Consider the following 12,860-nt stretch of genomic DNA (forward strand, 5'->3'; position numbering starts at 1 on the left):
CGGAGTCGGAGGCCGAGACTTCTCTGGTCTCTACTCCTCCCGTTGTGGGGTCTGAGACGCCGACGGCTCCCACCATTAGCTCTGACAAATTGAAAACCCTAGTCATTGGCGACTCCATTACCCGCAGTATTAGACTTAAAACTAATCATCCAGCGATCATACACTGTTTACCAGGGGGCAGGGCTACCGACGTTAAAGCTAATCTAAAGACGGTGCTGGCTAAAGCTAAAACTGGCGAGTGTAGAGAGTATAGAGATATTGTTATCCACGTCGGCACCAATGATGTTAGGATGAAACAGTCAGAGGTCACCAAGCGCAACATAGCTTCAGCGTGTAAATCAGCTAGAAAGATGTGTCGGCATCGATTAATTGTCTCTGGCCCCCTCCCAGTTAGGGGGAGTGATGAGCTCTACAGCAGAGTCTCACAACTCAATCGCTGGTTGAAAACTGTTTTCTGCCCCTCCCAAAAGATAGAATTTGTAGGTAATTGGCCCTCTTTCTGGGACTCACCCACAAACAGGACCAAGCCTGGCCTGTTGAGGAGTGACGGACTCCATCCTAGCTGGAGGGGTGCTCTCATCTTATCTACGAACATAGACAGAGCTCTAACTCCTCTAGCTCCACAATGAAATAGGGTGCAGGCCAGGCAGCAGGCTGTTAGCCAGCCTGCCAGCTTAGTGGAGTCTGCCACTAGCACAGTCAGCGTAGTCAGCTCAGCTTTCCCCATTGAGACCGTGTCTGTGCCTCGATCTAGGTTGGGCAAAATTAAAAATGGCGGTGTTCGCTTTAGCAATCTCACTAGTATAAAGACCTCCTCCATTCCTGCCATTATTGAAAGAGATTGTGATACCTCACATCTCAAAATTGGGTTACTTAATGTTAGATCCCTCACTTCCAAGGCAGTTATAGTCAATGAACTAATCACTGATCATAATCTTGATGTGATTGGCCTGACTGAAACATGGCTTAAGCCTGATGAATTTACTGTGTTAAATGAGGCCTCACCCCCTGGTTACACTAGTGACCATACCCCCCGTGCATCCGGCAAAGGCGGAGGTGTTGCTAAATTTCAATTTACAAAAAAAAAACAATGACGTTTTCGTCTTTTGAGCTTCTAGTCATGAAATCTATGCAGCCTACTCACTCACTTTTTATAGCTACTGTTTACAGGCCTCCTGGGCCATATGCAGTGTTCCTCACTGAGTTCGCTGAATTCCTATCGGATCTTGTAGTCATAGCAGATAATATTCTAATTTTTGGTGACTTTAACATTCACATGGAAAAGTCCACAGACCCACTCCAAAAGGCTTTCGGAGCCATCATCGACTCAGTGGGTTTTGTCCAATATGTCTCTGGACCTACTCACTGCCACAGTCATACTCTGGACCTAGTTTTGTCCCATGGAATAAATGTTGTGGATCTTAATGTTTTTCCTCATAATCCTGGACTATCGGACCACCATTTTATTACGTTTGCAATCGCAACAAATAATCTGCTCAGACCCCAACCAAGGAGCATTAAAAGTCGTACTATAAATTCTCAGACAACCCAAAGATTCCTTGATGCCCTTCCAGACTGCCTCTGCCTACCCAAGGACGTCAGAGGACAAAAATCAGTTAGCCACCTAACCGAGGAACTCAATTTAACCCTGCGCAATACCCTAGATGCAGTTGCACCCCTAAAAACTAAAAACATCTGTCATAAGAAACTAGCTCCCTGGTATACAGAAAATACACGAGCTCTGAAGCAAGCTTCCAGAAAATTGGAACGGAAATGGCGCCACACCAAACTGGAAGTCTTCCGACTAGCTTGGAAAGACTGTACCGTGCAGTATCGAAGAGCCCTCACTGCTGCTCGATCATCCTATTTTTACAACTTAATTGAAGAAAATAAGAACAATCCGAAATGTATTTTTGATACTGTCGCGAAGCTAACTAAAAAGCAGCCTTCGCAAATGGAGGATGGCTTTCACTTCAGCAGTAATACATTTATGAACTTCTTTGAGGAAAAGATCATGATCATTAGAAAGCAAATTACAGACTCCTCTTTAAATCTGGGTATTCCTCCAAAGCTCCATTGTCCTGAGTCTACACAACTCTGCCAGGACCTAGGATCAAGGGAGATACTAAAGTGTTTTAGTACTATATCTCTTGACACAATGATGAAAATAATCATGGCCTCCAAACCATCAAGCTGCATACTGGACCCTATTCCAACTAAACTACTGAAAGAGCTGCTTCCTGTGCTTGGCCCTCCTATGTTGAACATAATAAACGGCTCTCTATCCACCGGATGTGTACCAAGCTCACTAAAAGTGGCAGTAATAAAGCCTCTCTTGAAAAAGCCGAATCTTGATCCAGAAATTATAAAAAACTATCGGCCTATATCGAATCTTCCATTCCTCTCAAACATTTTTGAAAAAGCAGTTGCACAGCAACTCACTGCCTTCCTGAAGACAAACAATGTATACGAAACGCTTCAGTCTGGTTTTAGACCCCATCATAGCACTGAGACTGCACTTGTGAAGGTGGTAAATTACCTTTTAATGACGTCAGACCGAGGCTCTGCATCTGTCCTCGTGCTCCTAGATCTTAGTGCCGCTTTTGATACCATCGATCACCACATTCTTTTGGAGAGATTGGAAACCCAAATTGGTCTACACGGACAAGTTCTGGCCTGGTTTAGATCTTATCTGTCGGAAAGATATCAGTTTGTCTCTGTGAATGGTTTGTCCTCTGACAAATCAATTGTAAATTTCGGTGTTCCTCAAGGTTCCGTTTTAGGACCACTATTGTTTTCACTATATATTTTACCTCTTGGGGATGTCATTCGAAAACATAATGTTACATTTCACTGCTATGCGGACGACACACAGCTGTAAATTTCAATGAAACATGGTGAAGCCCCAAAATTGCCCTCGCTAGAAGCCTGTGTTTCAGACATAAAGAAGTGGATGGCTGCAAACTTTCTACTTTTAAACTCGGACAAAACAGAGATGCTTGTTCTAGGTCCCAAGAAACAAAGAGATCTTCTGTTGAATCTGACAATTAATCTGGATGGTTGTACAGTCGTCTCAAATAAAACTGTGAAGGACCTTGGCGTTACTCTGGACCCTGATCTCTCTTTTGAAGAACATATCAAGACTGTTTCAAGGACAGCTTTTTTCCATCTACGTAACATTGCAAAAATCAGAAACTTTCTGTCCAAAAATGACGCAGAAAAATTAATCCATGCTTTTGTTACTTCTAGGCTGGACTACTGCAATGCTCTACTTTCCGGCTACCCGGATAAAGCACTAAACAAACTTCAGTTAGTGCTAAATACGGCTGCTAACCTACAAAGCATTACATGGGCTTGCTCCTACCTATCTTTCCGATTTGGTCCTGCCGTACATACCTACACGTATGCTACGGTCACAAGACGCAGGCCTCCTAATTGTCCCTAGAATTTCTAAGCAAACGGCTGGAGGTAGGGCTTTCTCCTATAGAGCTCCATTTTTATGGAATGGTCTGCCTACCAATGTGAGAGACGCAGACTCAGTCTCAACCTTTAAGTCTTTACTGAAGACTTATCTCTTCAGTAGGTCCTATGATTAAGTATAGTCTGGCCCAGGAGTGTGAAGGTGAATGAATAGGCTGGAGCAACGAACCTCCCTTGCTGTCTCTGCCTTGCCGGTTCCCCTCTTTCCACTGGGATTCTCTGCCTCTAACCCTTTTACAGGGGCTGAGTCACTGGCTTACTGGTGTTCTTCCATGCCGTCCATGGGAGGGGTGCGTCACTTGAGTGGGTTGAGTCACTGACGTGGTCTTCCTGTCTGGGTTGGCGCCCCCCCTTGGGTTGTGCCATGGCGGAGATCGTTGTGGGCTATACTCGGCCTTGTCTTAGGACGGTAAGTTGGTGGTTGGAGACATCCCTCTAGTGGTGTGGGGGCTGTGCTTTGGCAAAGTGGGTGGGGTTATATCCTGCCTGTTTGGCCCTGTCCGGGGGTATCATCGGATGGGGCCACAGTGTCTTCTGATCCCTCCTGTCTCAGCCTCCAGTATTTATGCTGCAGTAGTTTATGTGTCGGGGGGCTAGGGTCAGTCTGTTACATCTGGAGTATTTCTCTTGTCTTATCCGGTGTCCTGTGTGAATTTAAATATGCTCTCTCTAATTCTCTCTTTCTCTCTTTCTGTCTTTCTCTCGGAGGACCTGAGCCCTAGGACCATGCCTCAGGACTACCTGGTATGATGATTCCTTGCTGTCCCCAGTCCACCTGGCCGTGATGCTGCTCCAGTTTCAACTGTTCTGCCTGCGGCTATGGAACCCTGACCTGTTCACCGGACGTGCTTGTTGCACCCTCGACAACTACTATAATTATTATTATTTGACCATGCTGGTCATTTATGAACATTTTAACATCTTGACCATGTTCTGTTATAATATCCACCCTGCACAGCCAGAAGAGGACTGGCCACCCCTCATAGCCTGGTTCCTCTCTAGGTTTCTTCCTAGGTTTTTGTCCTTTCTAGGGAGTTTTTCCTAGGGAGTTTTTCCTAGCCACCGTGCTTCTTTCACATGCTTTGCTTGCTGTTTGGGTTTTTAGGCTGGGTTTCTGTACAGCACTTTGAGATATCAGCTGATGTACGAAGGGCTATATAAATAAATTTGATTTGGAAGACCCATTTACGACCAAGCTTTAACATCCTGACTGATGTCTTGAGATGTTGCTTCAATATATCCACATGATTTTCCATCCTCATGATGCCATCTATTTTGTGAAGTGCACCAGTCCCTCCTGCAGCAAAGCACCCTCACAACATGATGCTGCCACCCCCGTGCTTCACGGTTGGGATGGTGCTCTTCGGCTTGCAAGCATCCCCCTTTTTCCTGCAAATATAACGATGGTCATTATGGCCAAACAGTTCTATTTTAGTTTCATCAGACCAGAGGACATTTCTCCAAAAAGTACGATCTTTGTCACCATGTGCAGTTGCAAACCGTAGTCTGGCTTTTTTTTTTTTTATGGCGGTTTTGGAGCAGTGGCTTCTTTCTTGCTGAGCAGCCTTTCAGGTTATGTCGATATAGGACTCGTTTTACTGTGGATATAGATACTTTTGTACCCGTTTCCTCTAGCATCTTCACAAGGTCCTTTGCTGTTGTTCTGGGATTGATTTGCATATTTCGCACCAAAGTACGTTCATCTCTAGGAGACAGAACGCGTCTCCTTCCTGAGCGGAATGATGGCCATGGTGTTTATACTTACTATTGTTTGTACAGATGAACATGGTACCTTCAGGCATTTGGAAATTGCTCCCAAGGATGAACCAGACTTGTGAAGGTCCACAATTGTTTTTCTGAGGTCTTGGCTGATTTCTTTAGATTTTCCCATGATGTCAAGCAAAGAGACACTGAGTTTGAAAGTAGGCCTTGAAATACATCCACAGGTACACCTCCAATTGACTCAAATTATGTCAATTAGCCTATCAGAAGCTTATAAAGCCATGACAACATTTTCTGGAATTTTCCAAGCTGTTTAAAGGCACAGTCAACTTAGTGTATGTAAACTTCTGACCCACTGGAATTGTGATACAGTGAATTATAAGTGAAATAATCTGTCTAAAAAATTGCTGGAATATTACTTAGAGTAGTAGATGTCCTAACTGACTTGCCAAAACTATAGTTAGTTAACAAGAAATTTGTGGAGTGGTTGAAAAACTAGTTTTAATGACTACAACCTAAGTGTATGTAAGCTTCCGACTACAACTGTATATTGGTTTCTCTGACATCTGGACTTTTATGGAATATTATAACGTTAGTCTTTTTGAGATTGTCAAACCTGGGCCCTGACAGTCAGACTGTTGCAGATTATCTACTTGTTCCCTCTTCTGTGGGGGCAGCAGTACCAGTACCACATTTATATGGTTTGTCTTGCAATGATCAATTTGACAGAGCATGAAGAATTTTGAAAATAATAAATGGGCCAGTGTTGCAAAGTTCAGGTATGGAAAGCTCTTAGAGACACATTTAGAAAGTATTCCCAGGTGAATGTAACATGTGTTGACTCATGGGGTTGAACATTTATATCATCAAGATTATTAGTGTTATTTTTCATAATTCTTTTACAAATATTAGAATTTTTCTTCCACTTCGACATTCATATTTTGTGTAGACTGTTGACAAAAAAGGACGATTAAATCCATTTGAATCACACTTTTTAACAAGAAAATGTGGGGGAATAGGTAAAGGGGTGTGACTACTTTCTGAAGGCACTGTGTGAGAGACCAGCCCACCCTATTAAAAGATGGTCCAGCCCAATCTGCCCATTCAGACAGGTATACTCTACTGTATAAAACACCCTATTAAAAGATGGTCCAGTCCAATCTGCCCATGCAGACAGGTGTACTATACTGTATAAAACACCCTATTAAAAGAAAGATGGTCCAGCCCAATCTGCCCATGCAGACAGGTGTACTATACTGTATAAAACACCCTATTAAAAGATGGTCCAGTCCAATCTGCCCATGCAGACAGGTATACTATACTGTATAAAACACCATATTAAAAGATGGTCCAGTCCAATCTGCCCATGCAGACAGGTGTACTATACTGTATAAAACACCCTATTAAAAGATGGTCCAGCCCAATCTGCCCATGCAGACAGGTGTACTATACTGTATAAAACACCCTATTAAAAGATGGTCCAGCCCAATCTGCCCATGCAGACAGGTATACTATACTGTATAAAACACCCTATTAAAAGATGGTCCAGCCCAATCTGCCCATGCAGACAGGTGTACTATACTGTATAAAACACCCTATTAAAAGATGGTCCAGCCCGATCTGCCCATGCAGACAGGTCTACTATACTGTATAAAACACCCTATTAAAAGATGGTCCAGCCCAATCTGCCCATTCAGACAGGTATACTATACAGTATAAAACACCCTATTAAAAGAAAGATGGTCCAGTCCAATCTGCCCATGCAGACAGGTGTACTATACTGTATAAAACACCCTATTAAAAGATGGTCCAGCCCAATCTGCCCATTCAGACAGGTATACTATACTGTATAAAACACCCTATTAAAAGAAAGATGGTCCAGTCCAATCTGCCCATGCAGACAGGTGTACTATACTGTATAAAACACCCTATTAAAAGATGGTCCAGCCCAATCTGCCCATGCAGACAGGTGTACTATACTGTATAAAACACCCTATTAAAAGATGGTCCAGCCCAATCTGCCCATTCAGACAGGTATACTATACTAAATAAAACACCCTATTAAAAGAAAGATGGTCCAGTCCAATCTGCCCATGCAGACAGGTGTACTATACTGTATAAAACACCCTATTAAAAGATGGTCCAGCCCAATCTGCCCATGCAGACAGGTGTACTATACTGTATAAAACACCCTATGAAAAGATGGTCCAGTCCAATCTGCCCATTCAGACAGGTGTACTATACTGTATAAAACACCCTATTAAAAGATGGTCCAGCCCAATCTGCCCATGCAGACAGGTATACTATACTGTATAAAACACCCTATTAAAATAAAGATGGTCCAGTCCAATCTGCCCATGCAGACAGGTATACTATACTGTATAAAACACCCTATTAAAAGAAAGATGGTCCAGTCCAATCTGCCCATGCAGACAGGTGTACTATACTGTATAAAACACCCTATTAAAAGAAAGATGGTCCAGTCCAATCTGCCCATGCAGACAGGTGTACTATACTGTATAAAACACCCTATTAAAAGATGGTCCAGCCCAATCTGCCCATGCAGACAGGTGTACTATACTGTATAAAACACCCTATTAAAAGAAAGATGGTCCAGCCCAATCTGCCCATGCAGACAGGTGTACTATACTGTATAAAACACCCTATTAAAAGATGGTCCAGCCCAATCTGCCCATGCAGACAGGTGTACTATACTGTATAAAACACCCTATTAAAAGATGGTCCAGCCCAATCTGCCCATTCAGACAGGTATACTATACTGTATAAAACACCCTATTAAAAGAAAGATGGTCCAGTCCAATCTGCCCATGCAGACAGGTGTACTATACTGTATAAAACACCCTATTAAAAGATGGTCCAGCCCAATCTGCCCATGCAGACAGGTGTACTATACTGTATAAAACACCCTATTAAAAGATGGTCCAGCCCAATCTGCCCATGCAGACAGGTATACTATACTGTATAAAACACCCTATTAAAAGATGGTCCAGCCCAATCTGCCCATGCAGACAGGTGTACTATACTGTATAAAACACCCTATTAAAAGAAAGATGGTCCAGCCCAATCTGCCCATGCAGACAGGTGTACTATACTGTATAAAACACCCTATTAAAAGATGGTCCAGCCCAATCTGCCCATTCAGACAGGTATACTATACTGTATAAAACACCCTATTAAAAGAAAGATGGTCCAGTCCAATCTGCCCATGCAGACAGGTGTACTATACTGTATAAAACACCCTATTAAAAGAAAGATGGTCCAGTCCAATCTGCCCATGCAGACAGGTGTACTATACTGTATAAAACACCCTATTAAAAGATGGTCCAGCCCAATCTGCCCATGCAGACAGGTATACTATACTGTATAAAACCCCCTATTAAAAGATGGTCCAGCCCAATCTGCCCATTCAGACAGGTATACTATACTAAATAAAACACCCTATTAAAAGAAAGATGGTCCAGTCCAATCTGCCCATGCAGACAGGTGTACTATACTGTATAAAACACCCTATAAAAAGATGGTCCAGCCCAATCTGCCCATGCAGACAGGTGTACTATACTGTATAAAACACCCTATTAAAAGATGGTCCAGCCCAATCTGCCCATTCAGACAGGTATACTATACTAAATAAAACACCCTATTAAAAGAAAGATGGTCCAGTCCAATCTGCCCATGCAGACAGGTATACTATACTGTATAAAACACCCTATTAAAAGATGGTCCAGCCCAATCTGCCCATGCAGACAGGTGTACTATACTGTATAAAACACCCTATTAAAAGATGGTCCAGCCCAATCTGCCCATTCAGACAGGTGTACTATACTGTATAAAACACCCTATTAAAATATGGTCCAGCCCAATCTGCCCATGCAGACAGGTGTACTATACTGTATAAAACATCCTATTAAAAGATGGTCCAGCCCAATCTGCCCATGCAGACAGGTATACTATACTGTATAAAACACCCTATTAAAAGATGGTCCAGCCCAATCTGCCCATGCAGACAGGTGTACTATACTGTATAAAACACCCTATTAAAAGATGGTCCAGCCCAATCTGCCCATTCAGACAGGTATACTATACTGTATAAAACACCCTATTAAAAGAAAGATGGTCCAGTCCAATCTGCCCATTCAGACAGGTATACTATACTAAATAAAACACCCTATTAAAAGAAAGATGGTCCAGTCCAATCTGCCCATGCAGACAGGTGTACTATACTGTATAAAACACCCTATTAAAAGATGGTCCAGCCCAATCTGCCCATTCAGACAGGTATACTATACTGTATAAAACACCCTATTAAAAGAAAGATGGTCCAGTCCAATCTGCCCATGCAGACAGGTGTACTATACTGTATAAAACACCCTATTAAAAGATGGTCCAGCCCAATCTGCCCATGCAGACAGGTGTACTATACTGTATAAAACACCATATTAAAAGATGGTCCAGCCCAATCTGCCCATTCAGACAGGTATACTATACTAAATAAAACACCCTATTAAAAGAAAGATGGTCCAGTCCAATCTGCCCATGCAGACAGGTGTACTATACTGTATAAAACACCCTATTAAAAGATGGTCCAGCCCAATCTGCCCATGCAGACAGGTGTACTATACTGTATAAAACACCCTATGAAAAGATGGTCCAGTCCAATCTGCCCATTCAGACAGGTGTACTATACTGTATAAAACACCCTATTAAAAGATGGTCCAGCCCAATCTGCCCATGCAGACAGGTATACTATACTGTATAAAACACCCTATTAAAATAAAGATGGTCCAGTCCAATCTGCCCATGCAGACAGGTATACTATACTGTATAAAACACCCTATTAAAAGAAAGATGGTCCAGTCCAATCTGCCCATGCAGACAGGTGTACTATACTGTATAAAACACCCTATTAAAAGAAAGATGGTCCAGTCCAATCTGCCCATGCAGACAGGTGTACTATACTGTATAAAACACCCTATTAAAAGATGGTCCAGCCCAATCTGCCCATGCAGACAGGTGTACTATACTGTATAAAACACCCTATTAAAAGAAAGATGGTCCAGCCCAATCTGCCCATGCAGACAGGTGTACTATACTGTATAAAACACCCTATTAAAAGATGGTCCAGCCCAATCTGCCCATGCAGACAGGTGTACTATACTGTATAAAACACCCTATTAAAAGATGGTCCAGCCCAATCTGCCCATTCAGACAGGTATACTATACTGTATAAAACACCCTATTAAAAGAAAGATGGTCCAGTCCAATCTGCCCATGCAGACAGGTGTACTATACTGTATAAAACACCCTATTAAAAGATGGTCCAGCCCAATCTGCCCATGCAGACAGGTGTACTATACTGTATAAAACACCCTATTAAAAGATGGTCCAGCCCAATCTGCCCATGCAGACAGGTATACTATACTGTATAAAACACCCTATTAAAAGATGGTCCAGCCCAATCTGCCCATGCAGACAGGTGTACTATACTGTATAAAACACCCTATTAAAAGATGGTCCAGCCCAATCTGCCCATTCAGACAGGTATACTATACTGTATAAAACACCCTATTAAAAGAAAGATGGTCCAGTCCAATCTGCCCATGCAGACAGGTGTACTATACTGTATAAAACACCCTATTAAAAGAAAGATGGTCCAGTCCAATCTGCCCATGCAGACAGGTGTACTATACTGTATAAAACACCCTATTAAAAGATGGTCCAGCCCAATCTGCCCATGCAGACAGGTATACTATACTGTATAAAACCCCCTATTAAAAGATGGTCCAGCCCAATCTGCCCATTCAGACAGGTATACTATACTAAATAAAACACCCTATTAAAAGAAAGATGGTCCAGTCCAATCTGCCCATGCAGACAGGTGTACTATACTGTATAAAACACCCTATTAAAAGATGGTCCAGCCCAATCTGCCCATGCAGACAGGTGTACTATACTGTATAAAACACCCTATTAAAAGATGGTCCAGCCCAATCTGCCCATTCAGACAGGTATACTATACTGTATAAAACACCCTATTAAAAGAAAGATGGTCCAGTCCAATCTGCCCATGCAGACAGGTGTACTATACTGTATAAAACACCCTATTAAAAGATGGTCCAGCCCAATCTGCCCATGCAGACAGGTGTACTATACTGTATAAAACACCCTATTAAAAGATGGTCCAGCCCAATCTGCCCATGCAGACAGGTATACTATACTGTATAAAACACCCTATTAAAAGATGGTCCAGCCCAATCTGCCCATGCAGACAGCTGTACTATACTGTATAAAACACCCTATTAAAAGATGGTCCAGCCCAATCTGCCCATTCAGACAGGTATACTATACTGTATAAAACACCCTATTAAAAGAAAGATGGTCCAGTCCAATCTGCCCATGCAGACAGGTGTACTATACTGTATAAAACACCCTATTAAAAGAAAGATGGTCCAGTCCAATCTGCCCATGCAGACAGGTGTACTATACTGTATAAAACACCCTATTAAAAGATGGTCCAGCCCAATCTGCCCATGCAGACAGGTATACTATACTGTATAAAACCCCCTATTAAAAGATGGTCCAGCCCAATCTGCCCATTCAGACAGGTATACTATACTAAATAAAACACCCTATTAAAAGAAAGATGGTCCAGTCCAATCTGCCCATGCAGACAGGTGTACTATACTGTATAAAACACCCTATAAAAAGATGGTCCAGCCCAATCTGCCCATGCAGACAGGTGTACTATACTGTATAAAACACCCTATTAAAAGATGGTCCAGCCCAATCTGCCCATTCATACAGGTATACTATACTAAATAAAACACCCTATTAAAAGAAAGATGGTCCAGTCCAATCTGCCCATGCAGACAGGTATACTATACTGTATAAAACACCCTATTAAAAGATGGTCCAGCCCAATCTGCCCATGCAGACAGGTGTACTATACTGTATAAAACACCCTATTAAAAGATGGTCCAGCCCAATCTGCCCATTCAGACAGGTGTACTATACTGTATAAAACACCCTATTAAAAGATGGTCCAGCCCAATCTGCCCATGCAGACAGGTGTACTATACTGTATAAAACATCCTATTAAAAGATGGTCCAGCCCAATCTGCCCATGCAGACAGGTATACTATACTGTATAAAACACCCTATTAAAAGATGGTCCAGCCCAATCTGCCCATTCAGACAGGTATACTATACTAAATAAAACACCCTATTAAAAGAAAGATGGTCCAGTCCAATCTGCCCATGCAGACAGGTGTACAATACTGTATAAAACACCCTATTAAAAGATGGTCCAGCCCAATCTGCCCATGCAGACAGGTGTACTATACTGTATAAAACACCCTATTAAAAGATGGTCCAGTCCAATCTGCCCATGCAGACAGGTGTACTATAATGTATAAAACACCCTATTAAAAGAAAGATGGTCCAGTCCAATCTGCCCATGCAGACAGGTGTACTATACTGTATAAAACACCCTATTAAAAGATGGTCCAGCCCAATCTGCCCATGCAGACAGGTGTACTATACTGTATAAAACACCCTATTAAAAGATGGTCCAGCCCAATCTGCCCATTCAGACAGGTATACTATACTGTATAAAACACCCTATTAAAAGAAAGATGGTC

Source organism: Salmo salar, chromosome ssa01, assembly GCF_905237065.1.
Source record: "Salmo salar chromosome ssa01, Ssal_v3.1, whole genome shotgun sequence".
In the NCBI taxonomy this organism is placed as follows: domain Eukaryota; kingdom Metazoa; phylum Chordata; class Actinopteri; order Salmoniformes; family Salmonidae; genus Salmo; species Salmo salar.